This window comes from Schistocerca serialis, chromosome 4, assembly GCF_023864345.2.
Source record: "Schistocerca serialis cubense isolate TAMUIC-IGC-003099 chromosome 4, iqSchSeri2.2, whole genome shotgun sequence".
In the NCBI taxonomy this organism is placed as follows: Eukaryota; Metazoa; Arthropoda; class Insecta; order Orthoptera; family Acrididae; genus Schistocerca; species Schistocerca serialis.
Genome location: NC_064641.1, coordinates 960,684,092 through 960,704,882, shown reverse-complemented (window position 1 = coordinate 960,704,882; position 20,791 = coordinate 960,684,092).

The following is a 20,791-nucleotide window of genomic DNA, read 5'->3' as shown; positions in this document are numbered from 1 at the left end:
GGTTCAATGTGTTCCTTGGACCTTCGCATTGACGATCAAACACAGAAATCGCATCGGAATTAAATACCAAAGGCACAATGCCGCCTTATGTACAAGTATAGAGGCTCTTCTTACCGTCGGTGCTTTGAGCATTCCCTGTGAGACCAGTATTAGTTTCCGATACACCACTGCAGGTTCAATGTATTCCTTGGACATACACATTGACGATGAAACACTGAAATTACATCGGAATTAAATACAAAGGGCACAATGATGCCTTATGTACAAGAATAGAGGCTCTTCTTACCGTCGGTGCTTTGAGCATTCCCTGTGAGACAAGTATTAGTTTCCGATACACCACTGCAGGTTCTATGTATTCCTTGGACATACACATTGACGATGAAACACTGAAATTACATCGGAATTATATACAAAAGGCACAATGCCGCCATAAGTGCAAGAAGAGTGAGACTTCTTAGAGTCTGTGTTTTGATCCTTTCCTGTGCGACCCGTATTAGATTTCGATACGCCACTGCCGGTTCAATGTATTCCTTGGACCTTCAAATTGACAATGATACACAGATTTCGCAACGGAATTAAATACAAAAGGCACAATGCCGCCTTAAGTACAAGAATAGGGACTCTTCTTACAGTCGGTGCTTCGAGCTTCCCTGTGGGACCAGTATTAGTTTCCGATACCCCACTGCAGGTTCAGTGTATTCCTTGGACTTTCACATTGACGATGAAACACAGGAATGGCATCGGAATTAAATACAACGGGCACAATGCCGCCTTATGTACAAGAATAAACACTCGGTGCTTTGAGCATTCCCTGTGTGACCAGTATTAGTTTCCGATACACCACTGCAGGTTCAATGTATTCCTTGGACATTCACATTGACAATGAAACACTGATATTACATCGGAATTAAATACAAAAGGCACAATGCCGCCATAAGTGCAAGAAGAGTGAGGCTTCTTAGAGATTGTGTTTAGATATTTTCCTGAGCGACCCGTACTAGTTTCCGATACGCCACTGCAGGATCAATGTATTCCTTGGACCTTCACATTGACGATTAAACACAGATATCGCATCAGAATTAAATACAAAAGGCACAATGCCGCCTTAAGTACAAGAATAGAGACTCTTCTCACGGTCGGTGCCTTGAGCATTCCCTGTGAGACCAGTATTAGTTTCCGATACGCCACTGGAGGTTCAATGTATTCCTTGGACCTTCACATTGACGACGAAACACAGAATTCGCATCGGAATTAAATACAAAAGGCACAATGCCGCCTTAAGTACAAGAACAGAGACTCTTCTTTCAGTCGGTGCTTTGAGCATTCACTGTGAGACCAGTATTAGTTTCCGATACACCACTGCAGGTTGAATGTATTCCTTGGAACTTCACATTGACGATTAAACACAGAAATCACAACGGAATTAAATACAAAAAGAACAATGCCGCCTTAAGTACAAGAATAGAGACTCTTCTTACAGTCGGTGCTTTGAGCATTCCCTGTGAGACCAGTATTAGTTTCCGATACACCACTGCAGGTTCAATGTATTCCTTGGACCTTCACATTGACGATGAAACACAGAAATCGCATCGGAACTAAATACAAAAGGCACAATGCCGCCGTAACTACAAGAATAGAGACTCTACTTACAGTTGGTGATTTGAGCATTCCCTGTGAGACCAGTATTAGTTTCCGATACACCACTGCAGGTTCAATGTATTCCTTGGACATACACATTGACGATGAAACACTGAAATTACATCGGAATTAAATACAAAAGCAACAATGCCTCCTTAACTACAAGAATAGAAACTCTTCTTACAGTCGGTGCTTTGAGCATTCCCTGTGAGACCAGTATTTGTTTCCGATACAGCACTTTTGATTCAATGTATTCCTTGGACCTTCACATTGACGATAAAACACAGAAATCGCATCGGAATTACATACAAAAGGCACAATGCCGCCCTAAGTACAAGAATGGAGACTCATCTTACAATCGGTGCTTCGAGCATTCCCTGAGAGACCAGTATTAATTTCCGATACACCATTCCAGGTTCAATGTGTTCCTTGGACCTTCGCATTGACGATCAAACACAGAAATCGCATCGGAATTAAATACCAAAGGCACAATGCCGCCTTATGTACAAGTATAGAGGCTCTTCTTTCCGTCGGTGCTTTGAGCATTCCCTGTGAGACCAGTATTAGTTTCCGATACACCACTGCAGGTTCAATGTATTCCTTGGACATACACATTGACGATGAAACACTGAAATTACATCGGAATTAAATACAAAGGGCACAATGACGCCTTATGTACAAGAATAGAGGCTCTTCTTACCGTCGGTGCTTTGAGCATTCCCTGTGAGACAAGTATTAGTTTCCGATATACCACTGCAGGTTCTATGTATTCCTTGGACATACACATTGACGATGAAACACTGAAATTACATCGGAATTATATAGAAAAGGCACAATGCCGCCATAAGTGCAAGAAGAGTGAGACTTCTTAGAGTCTGTGCTTTGATCCTTTCCTGTGCGACCCGTGTTAGATTTCTATACGCCACTGCCGGTTCAATGTATTCCTTGGACCTTCAAATTGACAATGATACACAGAATTCGCAACGGAATTAAATACAAAAGGCACAATGCCGCCTTAAGTACAAGAATAGGGACTCTTCTTACAGTCGGTGCTTTGAGCTTTCCCTGTGAGACCAGTATTAGTTTCCGATACACCTCTGCAGGTTCAATGTATTCCTTGGACCTTCACATTGACGATTAAACACAGAAATCGCATCGGAATTAAATACAAAAGGCACAATGCCGCATTAAGTAGAAGAATAGAGACTCTTCTTTCTGTCGGTGCTTCGAGCATTCCCTGTGGGACCAGTATTAGTTTCCGATACACCACTGCAGGTTCAGTGTATTCCTTGGACTTTCACATTGACGATGAAACACAGATATGGCATCGGAATTAAATACAACGGGCACAATGCCGCCTTAAGTACAAGAATAAACACTCGGTGCTTTGAGCATTCCCTGTGTGACCAGTATTAGTTTCCGATACACCACTGCAGGTTCAATGTATTCCTTGGACCTTCACATTGACGATTAAACACAGAAATCGCATCGGAATTAAATACAAAAGGCACAATGCCGCATTAAGTAGAAGAATAGAGACTCTTCTTTCTGTCGGTGCTTCGAGCATTCCCTGTGGGACCAGTATTAGTTTCCGATACACCACTGCAGGTTCAGTGTATTCCTTGGACTTTCACATTGACGATGAAACACAGATATGGCATCGGAATTAAATACAACGGGCACAATGCCGCCTTAAGTACAAGAATAAACACTCGGTGCTTTGAGCATTCCCTGTGTGACCAGTATTAGTTTCCGATACACCACTGCAGGTTCAATGTATTCCTTGGACATTCACATTGACGATGAAACACTGATATTACATCGGAATTAAATACAAAAGGCACAATGCCGCCATAAGTGCAAGAAGAGTGAGGCTTCTTAGAGATTGTGTTTAGATATTTTCCTGAGCGACCCGTACTAGTTTCCGATACGCCACTGCAGGATCAATGTATTCCTTGGACCTTCACATTGACGATTAAACACAGATATCGCATCAGAATTAAATACGAAAGGCACAATGCCGCCTTAAGTACAAGAATAGATACTCTTCTTACGGTCGGTGCCTTGAGCATTCCCTGTGAGACCAGTATTAGTTTCCGATACGCCACTGGAGGTTCAATGTATTCCTTGGACATTCACATTGACGATGAAACACTGAAATTATATCGGAATTAAATACAAAAGGCGCAATGCCGCCATAAGTGCAAGAAGAGTGAGATTTCTTAGAGTCTGTGATTTGATCCTTTCCTGTGTGACCCGTATTAGTTTCTGGTACGCCACTGCAGGTTCAATGTATTCCTTGGACCTTCACATTGACGACGAAACACAGAAATCGCATCATAATTAAATACAAAAGGCACAATGCCGTCTTAAGTACAAGAACAGAGACTCTTCTTTCAGTCGGTGCTTTGAGCATTCACTGTGAGACCAGTATTAGTTTCCGATACACCACTGCAGGTTGAATGTATTCCTTGGAACTTCACATTGACGATTAAACACAGAAATCACAACGGAATTAAATACAAAAAGAACAATGCCGCCTTAAGTACAAGAATAGAGACTCTTCTTACAGTCGGTGCTTTGAGCATTCCCTGTGAGACCAGTATTAGTTTCCGATACACCACTGCTGGTTCAGTGTATTCCTTGGACCTTCACATTGCCGATGAAACACAGAAATGGCAACGGAATTAAATACAAAAGGCACAATGACGCCTTAAGTACAAGAATAGACACTCTTCTTACAGACGGTGTTTGAGCATTCCCTGTGAGACTAGTATTAGTTTCCGATACACCACTGCAGGTTCAATGTATTCCTTGGACCTTCACATTGACGATGAAACACAGAAATCGCATCGGAATTAAATACAAAAGGCACAATGCCGCCGTAAGTACAAGAATAGAGACTCTACTTACAGTTGGTGATTTGAGCATTCCCTGTGAGACCAGTATTAGTTTCCGATAAACCACTGCAGGTTCAATGTATACCTTGGACCTTCACACTGACGATTAAACACAGAAATCGCATCGGAATTAAATACAAAAGGCTCAATGCCGCCTTAAGAACAAGAAAGGAGACTCTTCATACAGTCGGTGCTTTGAGCATTCCCTGTGAGACCAGTATTAGTTTCCGCTACACCTCTGCAGGTTCAGTTTATTCCTTGGACCTTCTCATTGACGATGAAACACAGAAATGGCATCGGAATTAAATACAAAAGGCACAATGCCACCTGAAGTACACGAATAGAGACTTTTCTTACAGTCGGTGCTTTGAGCATTCCCTGTGAGGCCAGTATTAGTTTCCGATACACCACTGCAGGTTCAAAGTATTCCTCGGACATACACATTGACGATGAAACACTGAAATCACATCGGAACTAAATACGAAAGGCACAATGCCGCCATAAATGCAAGAAGAGTGAGACTTCTTAGAGACTGCGTTTTGATCCTTTCCTGTGCGACCTGTATTAGTTTTCGATACTCCACTGCAAGTTCAATGTATTCCTTGGACCTTCAAATTGACGATGATACACAGAAATCGCATCGGAATTAAATACAAAAGGCACAATGCCGCCTTAAGTACAAGAATAGAGACTCTTCTTACAGTCGGTGCTTTGAGCTTTCCCTGTGAGACCAGTATTAGTTTCCGATACCCCTCTGCAGGTTCAATGTATTCCTTGGACCTTCACATTGACGAATAAACACAGAAATGGCATCGGAATTAAATACAATAGGCACAATGCCGCCTTAAGTAGAAGAATAGAGACTCTTCTTACTGTCGGTGCTTTGAGCATTCCCTGTGGGACCAGTATTAGTTTCCGATACACCACTGCAGGTTCAGTGTATTCCTTGGACTTTCACATTGACGATGAAACACAGTAATGGCATCGGAATTAAATACAAAGGGCACAATGCCGCCTTAAGTACAAGAATAGAGACTCTTCTTACAGTCGGTGCTTTGAGTATTCCCTGTGAGACCAGTATTAGTTTCCGATACACCACTGCCGGTTCAATGTATTCCTTGGACCTTCACATTGACGATTAAACACAGAAATCGCATTGGAATTAAATACAAAAGGCACAATGCCGCCTTAAGTACAAGAATAGAGACTCTTCTTACTGTCGGTGCTTTGAGCATTCCCTGTGGGACCAGTATTAGTTTCCGATACACCACTGCAGGTTCAGTGTATTCCTTGGACCTTCACATTGACGATGAACTACAGAAATCGCATCGGAAATAAATACAAAAATCACAATGCCGCATTAAGCACAGGAATAGACACTCTTCTTACAGTCAGTGCTTTGAGCATTCCCTGTGAGTCCAGTATTAGTTTCCGATACACCACTGCAAGTTCGATGTATTCCTTGGACGTTCACATTGACGATGAAAGACAGAAATCGCATCGGAATTAAACACAAAAGGCACAATGCCGCCTTAAGTACAAGAATACAGACTCTACTTACAGTCGTTGCTTTGAGCATTTTCTTTGAGACCAGTATTAATTTCCAATACACCACTGCAGGTTCAATGTATTCCTTGGACCTTCACATTGACAATTATACACAGAAATCGCATCGGAATTAAAAACAATAGGCACAATGCCGTCTTAAGTACAAGAATAGAGACTCTTCTTACAGTCGGTGCTTTGAGCATTCCCTGTGAGACCAGTATTAGTTTCCGATACACCACTGGAGGTTCAATGTATTCCTTGGACTTTCACATTGACGATGACACACAGAAATTGCATCGTAATTATATACAAAAGCCACAATGCCGCCTTAAGTACAAGAATAGAGACTCTTCTTACAGTCGGTGCTTTGAGCATTCCCTGTGAACCCAGTATTAGTTTCCGATACACCACTGCAGGTTCAATGTATTCCTTGGACATACACATTGACGATGAAACACTGAAATTACATCGGAAGTAAATACAAAAGGCACAATGCCGCCATAAGTGCAAGAACAGTGAGACTTCTTAGAGTCTGTGTTTTGATCCTTTCCTGTGCGACCCGTATTAGTTTTCGATACGCCACTGCAGGTTTAATGTACTCCTTCGACTTTCAAATTGACGATGAAACACAGAAATCGCATCGGAATTAAATACTAAAGGCACAATGCCGCCTTAAGTACAAGAACAGAGACTCTTCTTTCAGTCGGTGGTTTGAGCATTCCCTGTGAGTCCAGTATTAGTTTCCGATACACAACTGCAGGTTCAATGTTTTCCTTGGACCTTCACATTGTCGATTAAACACAGAAACAACATCGGAATTAAATACAAAAAGAACAATGCCGCCTTAAGTACAAGAATAGAGACCCTTCTTAGAGTCGGTGCTATGAGCATTCCCTGTGAGACCAATATTAGTATCCGATACACCACTGCAGGTTCAATGTATTCCTTGGACATACACATTGACGATGAAACACTGAAATTACATCGGAATTAAATACAAAAGGAACAATATCGCCTTAAGTACAAGTTTAGAGACTCTTCCAACTGTCGGTGTTTTGAGCATTCCCTGTGAGACCAGTATTATTTTCCGATACAATACTGCAGGTTCAATGTATACCTTGGACATACACATTGACGATGAAACACTGAAATTACATCGGAATTAAATACAAAGGGCACAATGACGCCCTAAGTACAAGCAGAGTGAGACTTCTTAGAGTCTGTGCTTTGATGCTTTCCTGTGAGAGTAGTATTAGTTTCCGATACACCACTGCAGGTTCAGTGTATTCCTTGGATTTTCACATCGAGGATGAAACACAGAAATGGCATCGGAATTAAATACAAAGGCACAATGCCGCCTTAAGCACAAGAATAGACACTTTTCTTACAGTCGGTGCTTTGAGCATTCCCTGTGAGACCAGTATTAGTTTCCGATACACCACTGCTGGTTCAATGTATTCCTTGGACCTTCACATTGACGATGAAGCACAGAAATCGCATAGGAATTAAATACAAAAGGCACAATGCCGCCTTAAGTACAAGAATAGAGACTCTTCTTACGGTCGGTGCTTTGAGCATTCCCTGTGAGACCAGTATTAGTTTCCGATACACCACTGGAGGTTCAATGTATTCCTTGGACATTCACATTGACGTTGAAACACTCAAATTACATCGGAATTAAATACAAAAGGCACAATGATGCCTTAAGTACAAGAATAGAGACTCTTCTAACAGTCGGTGCTTTGAGCATTCACTGTAAGACCAGAATTAGTTTCCGATACACCACAGCAGGTTCACTGTATTCCTTGGACATTCACATTGACGATGAAACACAAAAATTACATAGGAATTAAATACAAAAGCCACAATGCCGCCTTAAGTACAAGAATAGAGACTCTTCTTACTGTCGGTGCTTTGAGCATTCCCTGTGAGACCAGTATTAGTTTCCGATACACCACTGCAGGTTCAATGTATTCCTTGGACATACACATTGACGATGAAACACTGGTATTACATCGGAATTAAATACAAAAGGAACAATGCCGCCTTAAGTACAAGAACAGAGACTCTTCTTTTAGTCGGTGCTTTAAGCATTTCCTGTGAGACCAATATTAGTTTCCGATACACCACTGCAGGTTCAATGTATTCCTTGGACCTTCACAATGACGATTAAACACAGAAATAACATCGGAATTAAATACAAAAAGATCAATGCCGCCATAAGTACAAGAATAGAGACTCTTCTTACAGTCGGTGCTTTGAGCATTCCCTGCGAGACCAGTATTAGTTTCCAATACACCACTGCAGGTTCAGTGCATTCCTTGGACCTTCACATTGACGATGAAACACAGAAATGGCAAGGGAATTAAATACAAAAGGCACAATGTCGCCTTAAGTACAAGATTAGACACTCTACTTACAGACGGTGTTTGAGCATTCCCTGTGAGTCTAGTATTAGTTTCCAATTCACCACTGCAGTTTCAATGTATTCCTTGGACCTTCACATTGACGATGAAACACAGAGATCGCATCGGAATTAAATACAAAAGGCACAATGCCGCCTTAAGTACAAGAATACAGACTATACATACAGTCGGTGCTTTGAACATTCCCTGGGAGACCAGTATTAGTATCCGATACACCACTGCAGATTCAATGTATTCCTTGGACATACACTTTGACGATGAAACACTGCAATTACATCGGAATTAAATTCAAAAGGAACAATGCCGCCTTAAGTACAAGAATAGAGACTCCTCTTATTGTCGGTGCTTTGAGCATTCCCTGTGAGACCAGTATTAGTTTCCGATACACCACTGCATGTTCAATGTATTCGTTGGACTTTCACATTGACGATGAAACACAGAAATCGCATTGGAATTAAATACAAAAGGCTCAATGCCGCCTTAAGTACAAGAATAGAGACTCTTCTTGCAGTCTGTGCTTTGAGCATTCCCTGTGAGAGCAGTATTAGTATCCGATTCACCACTGCAGATTCAATGTATTCCTTGGACATACACATCGACGATGAAACACTGAAATTACATCGGAATTAAATACAAAAGGCAAAATGACGCCATAAGTGCAAGAAGAGTGAGACTTCTCAAAGTCTGTGTTTTGATCCTTTCCTGTGCGACCCTTATTAGTTTCCGATACGCCACTGCAGGTTCAATGTATTCCTTGGACATTCACATTGACGATGAAACACAGAAATCGCATCGGAATTATATACAAAAGCCACAATGCCGCCTTAAGTACAAGAATAGAGACTCTTCTTAGAGTCGGTGCTATGAGCATTCCCTGTGAGACCAATATTAGTATCCGATACACCACTGAGGTTCAATGTATTCCTTGGACATACACATTGACGATGAAACACTGAAATTACATCGGAATTAAATACAAAAGGAACAATATCACCTTAAGTATAAGATTAGAGACTCTTCTTGCTGTCGGTGTTTTGAGCATTCCCTGTGAGACCAGTATTATTTTCCGATACAATACTGCAGGTTCAATGTATTCCTTGGACATACACATTGACGATGAAACACTGAAATTACATCGGAATTAAATACAAAGGGCACAATGACGCCTTAAGTACAAGCAGAGTGAGACTTCTTAGAGTCTGTGCTTTGATGCTTTCCTGTGAGATTAGTATTAGTTTCCGATACTTGGATTTTCACATCGACGATGAAACACAGAAATGGCATCGGAATTAAATACAAAGGGCACAATGCCGCCTTAAGCAAAAGAATAGACACTTTTCTTACAGTCGGTGCTTTGAGCATTCCCTGTGAGACCAGTATTAGTTTCCGATACACCACTGCAGGTTCAATGTATTCCTTGGACATACACATTGGCAATGAAACACTGGTATTACATCGGAATTAAATACAAAAGGAACAATGCCGCCTTAAGTACAAGAACAGAGACTCTTCTTTTAGTCGGTGCTTTGAGCATTCCCTGTGAGACCAGTATTAGTTTCCGATACACCACTGCAGGTTCAATGTATTCCTTGGACCTTCACAATGACGATTACCCACAGAAATCACATCGGCATTAAATACAAAAAGAACAATGCCGCCATAAGTACAAGAATAGAGACTCTTCTTACAGTCGGTGCTTTGAGCATTCCCTGTGAGACCAGTATTAGTTTCCGATACACCACTGCAGGTTCAATGTATTCTTTGGACCTTCACATTGACGATTATACATAGAAATCGCATCGGAATTAAATACAAAAGGCACAATGCCGCCTTAAGTACAAGAATAGAGACTGTTCTTACAGTCGGTGTTTTGAGCATTCCCTGTGAGACCAGTATTAGTTTCCGATACACCACTGCAGGTTCAGTGTATTTCTTGGACTTTCACATCGACGATGAAACACAGAAATGGCATCGGAATTAAATACAAAGGTCACAATGCCGCCTTAAGTACAACAATAGACACTCTTCTTACAGTCGGTGCTTTGAGCATTCCCTGTGAGACCAGTATTAGTTTCCGATACACCTCTGCTGGTTCAATGTATTCCTTGGACCTTCACATTGACGATGACACACAGAAATTGCATCGTAATTGTATACAAAAGGCGCAGTGCCGCCTTAAGTACAAGAATTGAGACTCTTCTTACAGTCGGTGCTTTGAGCATTCGCTGGTGTACCAGTATTAGTTTCCGATACACCACTGCAGGTTCAATGTATTCCTTGGACATACACATTGACAATGAAACACTGAAATTACATCGGAATTAAATACAAAAGGCACAATGCCGCCATAAGTGCAAGAACAGTGAGACTTCTTAGAGTCTGTGTTTTGATCCTTTCCTGTGCGACCTGTATTAGTTTTCGATACGCCACTGTAGGTTAAATGTATTCCTTGGACCTTCAAATTGACGATGAAATACAGAAATGGCATCGGAATTAAATACAAAAGGCACAATGCCGCCTTAAGTACAAGAACAGAGACTCTTCTTTCAGTCGGGGCTTTGAGCATTCCCTGTGAGACCAGTATTAGTTTCCGATACACCACTGCAGGTTCAATGTATTCCTTGGACCTTCACATTGACGATTAAACACAGAAATCACATCGGAATTAAATACAAAAAGAACAATGCCGCCTTAAGTACAAGAATAGAGTCTCTTCTTACAGTCGGTGCTTTGAGCATTCCCTGTGAGACCAGTATTAGTTTCCGATACACCACTGCAGGTTCAGTGCACTCCTTGGACCTTCACATTGACGATGAAACACAGAAATGGCAACGGAATTAAATACAAAACGCACAATGCCGCCTTAAGTACAAGAATAGAGACTCTTCTTACAGTCGGTGCTTTGAGCTTTCCCTGTGAGACCAGTATTAGTTTCCGATACCCCTCTGCAGGTTCAATGTATTCCTTGGACCTTCACATTGACGAATAAACACAGAAATGGCATCGGAATTAAATACAATAGGCACAATGCCGCCTTAAGTAGAAGAATAGAGACTCTTCTTACTGTCGGTGCTTTGAGCATTCCCTGTGGGACCAGTATTAGTTTCCGATACACCACTGCAGGTTCAGTGTATTCCTTGGACTTTCACATTGACGATGAAACACAGTAATGGCATCGGAATTAAATACAAAGGGCACAATGCCGCCTTAAGTACAAGAATAGAGACTCTTCTTACAGTCGGTGCTTTGAGTATTCCCTGTGAGACCAGTATTAGTTTCCGATACACCACTGCCGGTTCAATGTATTCCTTGGACCTTCACATTGACGATTAAACACAGAAATCGCATTGGAATTAAATACAAAAGGCACAATGCCGCCTTAAGTACAAGAATAGAGACTCTTCTTACTGTCGGTGCTTTGAGCATTCCCTGTGGGACCAGTATTAGTTTCCGATACACCACTGCAGGTTCAGTGTATTCCTTGGACCTTCACATTGACGATGAACTACAGAAATCGCATCGGAAATAAATACAAAAATCACAATGCCGCATTAAGCACAGGAATAGACACTCTTCTTACAGTCAGTGCTTTGAGCATTCCCTGTGAGTCCAGTATTAGTTTCCGATACACCACTGCAAGTTCGATGTATTCCTTGGACGTTCACATTGACGATGAAAGACAGAAATCGCATCGGAATTAAACACAAAAGGCACAATGCCGCCTTAAGTACAAGAATACAGACTCTACTTACAGTCGTTGCTTTGAGCATTTTCTTTGAGACCAGTATTAATTTCCAATACACCACTGCAGGTTCAATGTATTCCTTGGACCTTCACATTGACAATTATACACAGAAATCGCATCGGAATTAAAAACAATAGGCACAATGCCGTCTTAAGTACAAGAATAGAGACTCTTCTTACAGTCGGTGCTTTGAGCATTCCCTGTGAGACCAGTATTAGTTTCCGATACACCACTGGAGGTTCAATGTATTCCTTGGACTTTCACATTGACGATGACACACAGAAATTGCATCGTAATTATATACAAAAGCCACAATGCCGCCTTAAGTACAAGAATAGAGACTCTTCTTACAGTCGGTGCTTTGAGCATTCCCTGTGAACCCAGTATTAGTTTCCGATACACCACTGCAGGTTCAATGTATTCCTTGGACATACACATTGACGATGAAACACTGAAATTACATCGGAAGTAAATACAAAAGGCACAATGCCGCCATAAGTGCAAGAACAGTGAGACTTCTTAGAGTCTGTGTTTTGATCCTTTCCTGTGCGACCCGTATTAGTTTTCGATACGCCACTGCAGGTTTAATGTACTCCTTCGACTTTCAAATTGACGATGAAACACAGAAATCGCATCGGAATTAAATACTAAAGGCACAATGCCGCCTTAAGTACAAGAACAGAGACTCTTCTTTCAGTCGGTGGTTTGAGCATTCCCTGTGAGTCCAGTATTAGTTTCCGATACACAACTGCAGGTTCAATGTTTTCCTTGGACCTTCACATTGTCGATTAAACACAGAAACAACATCGGAATTAAATACAAAAAGAACAATGCCGCCTTAAGTACAAGAATAGAGACCCTTCTTAGAGTCGGTGCTATGAGCATTCCCTGTGAGACCAATATTAGTATCCGATACACCACTGCAGGTTCAATGTATTCCTTGGACATACACATTGACGATGAAACACTGAAATTACATCGGAATTAAATACAAAAGGAACAATATCGCCTTAAGTACAAGTTTAGAGACTCTTCCAACTGTCGGTGTTTTGAGCATTCCCTGTGAGACCAGTATTATTTTCCGATACAATACTGCAGGTTCAATGTATACCTTGGACATACACATTGACGATGAAACACTGAAATTACATCGGAATTAAATACAAAGGGCACAATGACGCCCTAAGTACAAGCAGAGTGAGACTTCTTAGAGTCTGTGCTTTGATGCTTTCCTGTGAGAGTAGTATTAGTTTCCGATACACCACTGCAGGTTCAGTGTATTCCTTGGATTTTCACATCGAGGATGAAACACAGAAATGGCATCGGAATTAAATACAAAGGCACAATGCCGCCTTAAGCACAAGAATAGACACTTTTCTTACAGTCGGTGCTTTGAGCATTCCCTGTGAGACCAGTATTAGTTTCCGATACACCACTGCTGGTTCAATGTATTCCTTGGACCTTCACATTGACGATGAAGCACAGAAATCGCATAGGAATTAAATACAAAAGGCACAATGCCGCCTTAAGTACAAGAATAGAGACTCTTCTTACGGTCGGTGCTTTGAGCATTCCCTGTGAGACCAGTATTAGTTTCCGATACACCACTGGAGGTTCAATGTATTCCTTGGACATTCACATTGACGTTGAAACACTCAAATTACATCGGAATTAAATACAAAAGGCACAATGATGCCTTAAGTACAAGAATAGAGACTCTTCTAACAGTCGGTGCTTTGAGCATTCACTGTAAGACCAGAATTAGTTTCCGATACACCACAGCAGGTTCACTGTATTCCTTGGACATTCACATTGACGATGAAACACAAAAATTACATAGGAATTAAATACAAAAGCCACAATGCCGCCTTAAGTACAAGAATAGAGACTCTTCTTACTGTCGGTGCTTTGAGCATTCCCTGTGAGACCAGTATTAGTTTCCGATACACCACTGCAGGTTCAATGTATTCCTTGGACATACACATTGACGATGAAACACTGGTATTACATCGGAATTAAATACAAAAGGAACAATGCCGCCTTAAGTACAAGAACAGAGACTCTTCTTTTAGTCGGTGCTTTAAGCATTTCCTGTGAGACCAATATTAGTTTCCGATACACCACTGCAGGTTCAATGTATTCCTTGGACCTTCACAATGACGATTAAACACAGAAATAACATCGGAATTAAATACAAAAAAAAAATGCCGCCATAAGTACAAGAATAGAGACTCTTCTTACAGTCGGTGCTTTGAGCATTCCCTGCGAGACCAGTATTAGTTTCCAATACACCACTGCAGGTTCAGTGCATTCCTTGGACCTTCACATTGACGATGAAACACAGAAATGGCAAGGGAATTAAATACAAAAGGCACAATGTCGCCTTAAGTACAAGATTAGACACTCTACTTACAGACGGTGTTTGAGCATTCCCTGTGAGTCTAGTATTAGTTTCCAATTCACCACTGCAGGTTCAATGTATTCCTTGGACCTTCACATTGACGATGAAACACAGAGATCGCATCGGAATTAAATACAAAAGGCACAATGCCGCCTTAAGTACAAGAATACAGACTATACATACAGTCGGTGCTTTGAACATTCCCTGGGAGACCAGTATTAGTATCCGATACACCACTGCAGATTCAATGTATTCCTTGGACATACACTTTGACGATGAAACACTGCAATTACATCGGAATTAAATTCAAAAGGAACAATGCCGCCTTAAGTACAAGAATAGAGACTCCTCTTATTGTCGGTGCTTTGAGCATTCCCTGTGAGACCAGTATTAGTTTCCGATACACCACTGCATGTTCAATGTATTCGTTGGACTTTCACATTGACGATGAAACACAGAAATCGCATTGGAATTAAATACAAAAGGCTCAATGCCGCCTTAAGTACAAGAATAGAGACTCTTCTTGCAGTCTGTGCTTTGAGCATTCCCTGTGAGAGCAGTATTAGTATCCGATTCACCACTGCAGATTCAATGTATTCCTTGGACATACACATCGACGATGAAACACTGAAATTACATCGGAATTAAATACAAAAGGCAAAATGACGCCATAAGTGCAAGAAGAGTGAGACTTCTCAAAGTCTGTGTTTTGATCCTTTCCTGTGCGACCCTTATTAGTTTCCGATACGCCACTGCAGGTTCAATGTATTCCTTGGACATTCACATTGACGATGAAACACAGAAATCGCATCGGAATTATATACAAAAGCCACAATGCCGCCTTAAGTACAAGAATAGAGACTCTTCTTAGAGTCGGTGCTATGAGCATTCCCTGTGAGACCAATATTAGTATCCGATACACCACTGAGGTTCAATGTATTCCTTGGACATACACATTGACGATGAAACACTGAAATTACATCGGAATTAAATACAAAAGGAACAATATCACCTTAAGTATAAGATTAGAGACTCTTCTTGCTGTCGGTGTTTTGAGCATTCCCTGTGAGACCAGTATTATTTTCCGATACAATACTGCAGGTTCAATGTATTCCTTGGACATACACATTGACGATGAAACACTGAAATTACATCGGAATTAAATACAAAGGGCACAATGACGCCTTAAGTACAAGCAGAGTGAGACTTCTTAGAGTCTGTGCTTTGATGCTTTCCTGTGAGATTAGTATTAGTTTCCGATACTTGGATTTTCACATCGACGATGAAACACAGAAATGGCATCGGAATTAAATACAAAGGGCACAATGCCGCCTTAAGCAAAAGAATAGACACTTTTCTTACAGTCGGTGCTTTGAGCATTCCCTGTGAGACCAGTATTAGTTTCCGATACACCACTGCAGGTTCAATGTATTCCTTGGACATACACATTGGCAATGAAACACTGGTATTACATCGGAATTAAATACAAAAGGAACAATGCCGCCTTAAGTACAAGAACAGAGACTCTTCTTTTAGTCGGTGCTTTGAGCATTCCCTGTGAGACCAGTATTAGTTTCCGATACACCACTGCAGGTTCAATGTATTCCTTGGACCTTCACAATGACGATTACCCACAGAAATCACATCGGCATTAAATACAAAAAGAACAATGCCGCCATAAGTACAAGAATAGAGACTCTTCTTACAGTCGGTGCTTTGAGCATTCCCTGTGAGACCAGTATTAGTTTCCGATACACCACTGCAGGTTCAATGTATTCTTTGGACCTTCACATTGACGATTATACATAGAAATCGCATCGGAATTAAATACAAAAGGCACAATGCCGCCTTAAGTACAAGAATAGAGACTGTTCTTACAGTCGGTGTTTTGAGCATTCCCTGTGAGACCAGTATTAGTTTCCGATACACCACTGCAGGTTCAGTGTATTTCTTGGACTTTCACATCGACGATGAAACACAGAAATGGCATCGGAATTAAATACAAAGGTCACAATGCCGCCTTAAGTACAACAATAGACACTCTTCTTACAGTCGGTGCTTTGAGCATTCCCTGTGAGACCAGTATTAGTTTCCGATACACCTCTGCTGGTTCAATGTATTCCTTGGACCTTCACATTGACGATGACACACAGAAATTGCATCGTAATTGTATACAAAAGGCGCAGTGCCGCCTTAAGTACAAGAATTGAGACTCTTCTTACAGTCGGTGCTTTGAGCATTCGCTGGTGTACCAGTATTAGTTTCCGATACACCACTGCAGGTTCAATGTATTCCTTGGACATACACATTGACAATGAAACACTGAAATTACATCGGAATTAAATACAAAAGGCACAATGCCGCCATAAGTGCAAGAACAGTGAGACTTCTTAGAGTCTGTGTTTTGATCCTTTCCTGTGCGACCTGTATTAGTTTTCGATACGCCACTGTAGGTTAAATGTATTCCTTGGACCTTCAAATTGACGATGAAATACAGAAATGGCATCGGAATTAAATACAAAAGGCACAATGCCGCCTTAAGTACAAGAACAGAGACTCTTCTTTCAGTCGGTGCTTTGAGCATTCCCTGTGAGACCAGTATTAGTTTCCGATACACCACTGCAGGTTCAATGTATTCCTTGGACCTTCACATTGACGATTAAACACAGAAATCACATCGGAATTAAATACAAAAAGAACAATGCCGCCTTAAGTACAAGAATAGAGTCTCTTCTTACAGTCGGTGCTTTGAGCATTCCCTGTGAGACCAGTATTAGTTTCCGATACACCACTGCAGGTTCAGTGCACTCCTTGGACCTTCACATTGACGATGAAACACAGAAATGGCAACGGAATTAAATACAAAACGCACAATGCCGCCTTAAGTACAAGAATAGACACTCTTCTTACAGACGGTGTTTGAGCATTCCCTGTGAGACTAGTATTAGTTTCCGATACACCACTGCAGGTTCAATGTATTCCTTGGACCTTCACATTGACAATGAAACACAGAAATCGCATCGGAATTAAATACAAAAGGCACAATGCCGCCTCAAGTACAAGAATACAGACTCTACTTACAGTCGGTGCTTTGAGCATTCCCTGTGAGACGAGTATTAGTTTCCGATACACCACTGCAGGTTCAATGTATTCCTTGGAGCTTCAAATTGACGATGAAACACAGAAATTGTGGTGTCACCGCCAAACACCACACTTGCTAGGTGGTAGATTAAATCGGCCGCGGTCCATTTAGTACATGTCGGACCCACGTGTCGCCACTGTGTGATCACAGACCTAGCGCCACCACAAGGCAGGTCTCGTGATACGAACAAGCACTCGCCCCAGTTGGACGGACGACCTAGCTAGCGACCAGATGTACGAAGCCTTTCTCTCTCATTAGCCGAGAGACTGACTAGGCTTCAGCCAAGTTTAATCGCTACGAACTAGCAAGGCGCCATTAGCCTTACAGTGATTGTAATTAAAGTCTCATGTGTATAGTCAAGAGCGATGTACCACAATGATTGATTAAAACTAAGTATTAATCCAGCTACGTACTTTTCTTCATAGCATTAATTACGTAGCCTGTTCCAGTACTTGACGCCCGTCGGCGTGTGTGTGTACGCGTGCCTTTCTTTCGGCTACCCGTCACTGTGGACTGGCTGCCTTGTCATTCCACTTCATTGGCGACGAGTTAAAGTATTCTTTCTGATTGCTTACATTTACTTGTGTCATGGGTTCGCCAGATGTACTGTCCGAATTTTATCGCTTGCAGAATCAGCAGACGCAGGCGTTATTGGATGCCCTTGGACAGCTCGTCCAGGGTCAACGTGCCATTCAAACCGATGCGGCCGCCGCCGCTTCTCCGGTACCGCAGCCACAACCTGCCGTTGCACCGCCTTTTAGGCACTACGACCCGAACCACGAGACTTGGCGGGAATGGTCCCGCCAGTTTGCCTTCCACCTCGCCGCATACAGAATTCAAGGTAATGAGCGGCAGCCGTTTTTGCTTTCTTGTGTTGGTGTGTCCACCTACCGTGTGATAGTGAAATTGTTTCCCCGACGCGACGTAGCAACTCTGTCCTACGAGGAAATTTTGTCTGCTCTAGATGCCTATTTCAAAGAAACAGTTAATATGGTTGCAAAGCGTTATACGTTTTTTCGTACAAAACGTACGGCCGATCAAACTAATAGGGAGTGGGTAGCAACATTGCAAGGACTTACTAGGGACTGTGCCTTTGACTGTGACTGTGGTCTTTCTTATTCAGATACAATGGTGCGTGATGCAATTGCACAGAACGTTTCTGATGTTCGCATACGGGAGCAAATTTTGAAACTAGTTAATCCCTCCCTTCAACAAGTGATAGACATATTGGATAGACAGGACACACTTGACTGTGCTCAGGAATCTTTTGAAACTTCGCCAGCAGTGTGTAACATTAACCGGCCCGCTGGACGCGCTGCGCGGCCCGGTAACCAGGCCTCGCACCCTTCGACCCAGGTGCCGCCGCGCTGTAAACCAGGTGTGCCGCGCCAGCACACAAATGCAGTGAAATCGTGCCCGCGGTGTGCTACTAGACATGCGCGTGAACATTGCCCGTCACGCCAAGCTATTTGCTTTTTCTGCAATAGGAAAGGACATGTTCAAAGTGTTTGCCAGAAAAAGCTCAGATCAGACAATCACAATCATTCCAGGCCCTTTGCTTCGCGCCGGTCTCGAACCAAGGACACTCAGGCTCGTGGACCTTCGCCCATGGACATTCATGTCGTTAATTCCACTTCGTCCAGTGACACTTTCTCTAACAGTGACTGTGATCGTCCCACAAAAAGAGTGCGTCAACGTCGCCAGAAATCACGACAATTAGCAAGTGATTCTGTCCCAGTGTCTATTCCTCTTGCACAAAACAGTCGCTCTTGTCGTCAGCAGGACAATAAACTTTTTGTGGACTTAGACTTTGAAGGCAAAGTGATACCATTCCAGCTCGATACCGGAGCTGAAGTTTCATTGCTCAATCATGACACGTACAAACAACTGGGCGCACCTCCGTTGCGTGCCGCAAATGTTGAGCTAACCACATATTCAGGACAGAAAATTACTGTGTTAGGACAGTGCAGCCTTATTGCAACATACAAGGGAAAAAGAAAACTTGTGTCATTTTACGTTCTTCGTTCTTCTACGGCAGTGAACTTGTTTGGCTTACATTTATTTCAGTTGTTTAACATGTCTATTGTAAATCAGGTGCTATCAGTGAATCACACTGTGCCTTCAGACAGTGTTTCTCGCTTATGTGACCAATTTGCAGACAATTTTGCATCAGGCTTAGGTTGCGCTAAAAACTATGAAGCACAATTGGAACTGAAGCTCAACGCGCAACCGAAATTTTTCAGAGCGCGCAATGTTCCTCACGCATTGCGTCATGAGGTCGCAAGAACATTGAACAATGTAGAATCACATGGTGTGAGTGAATGTGCGCAATGCCTCTTCCATTTCAGCTCCGCTTCATCACTTACGCCGTAAAGGTGTTCCGTTCGTCTGGACGACGGAATGCGAACGCGCCTTTCTCCAGTTGAAATCGGCGTTGCTTTCTAATACTTGCCTCACGCCTTTTGATCCCCAGAAACCCCTTTTGTTGATGGTAGATGCATCGGATTTCGGGATCGGTGCTGTGCTTGCGCACAAAGTTGGCTCCCATGATCGCCCTATTGCCTTTGCGTTCAAATTGCTCTCGTCTGCGCACAGAAATTATTCACAGATAGAAAAAGAAGCTTTGGCTCTCGTATTTGGTGTTACTAAGTTCCATGATTTCTTGTATGGTCGTCACTTCACCATCATCACAGACCACAAATCTTTGACATCTCTTTTTCATCCGAACGAGCCTGTATCTCCGCGTACAGCGCAGAAATTCATTCGCTGGTCTATTTTCCTCTCGCAGTACCGCTCCGATATCTTGTATCGGTCCACTGCTAAGCACGGAAACGCCGATGCGTTGTCCCGTTTGCCGGTTGCTGAGGATAGATCATTCGATTCTTCCGACCTTGCTTGCATGTTCATTGATTCGGAAACCGATGAAGTGGTCGAATCGTTTCCGATTGATTTTCGTCGTGTAGCTACAGCCACAGCTGCTGACCCTGTCCT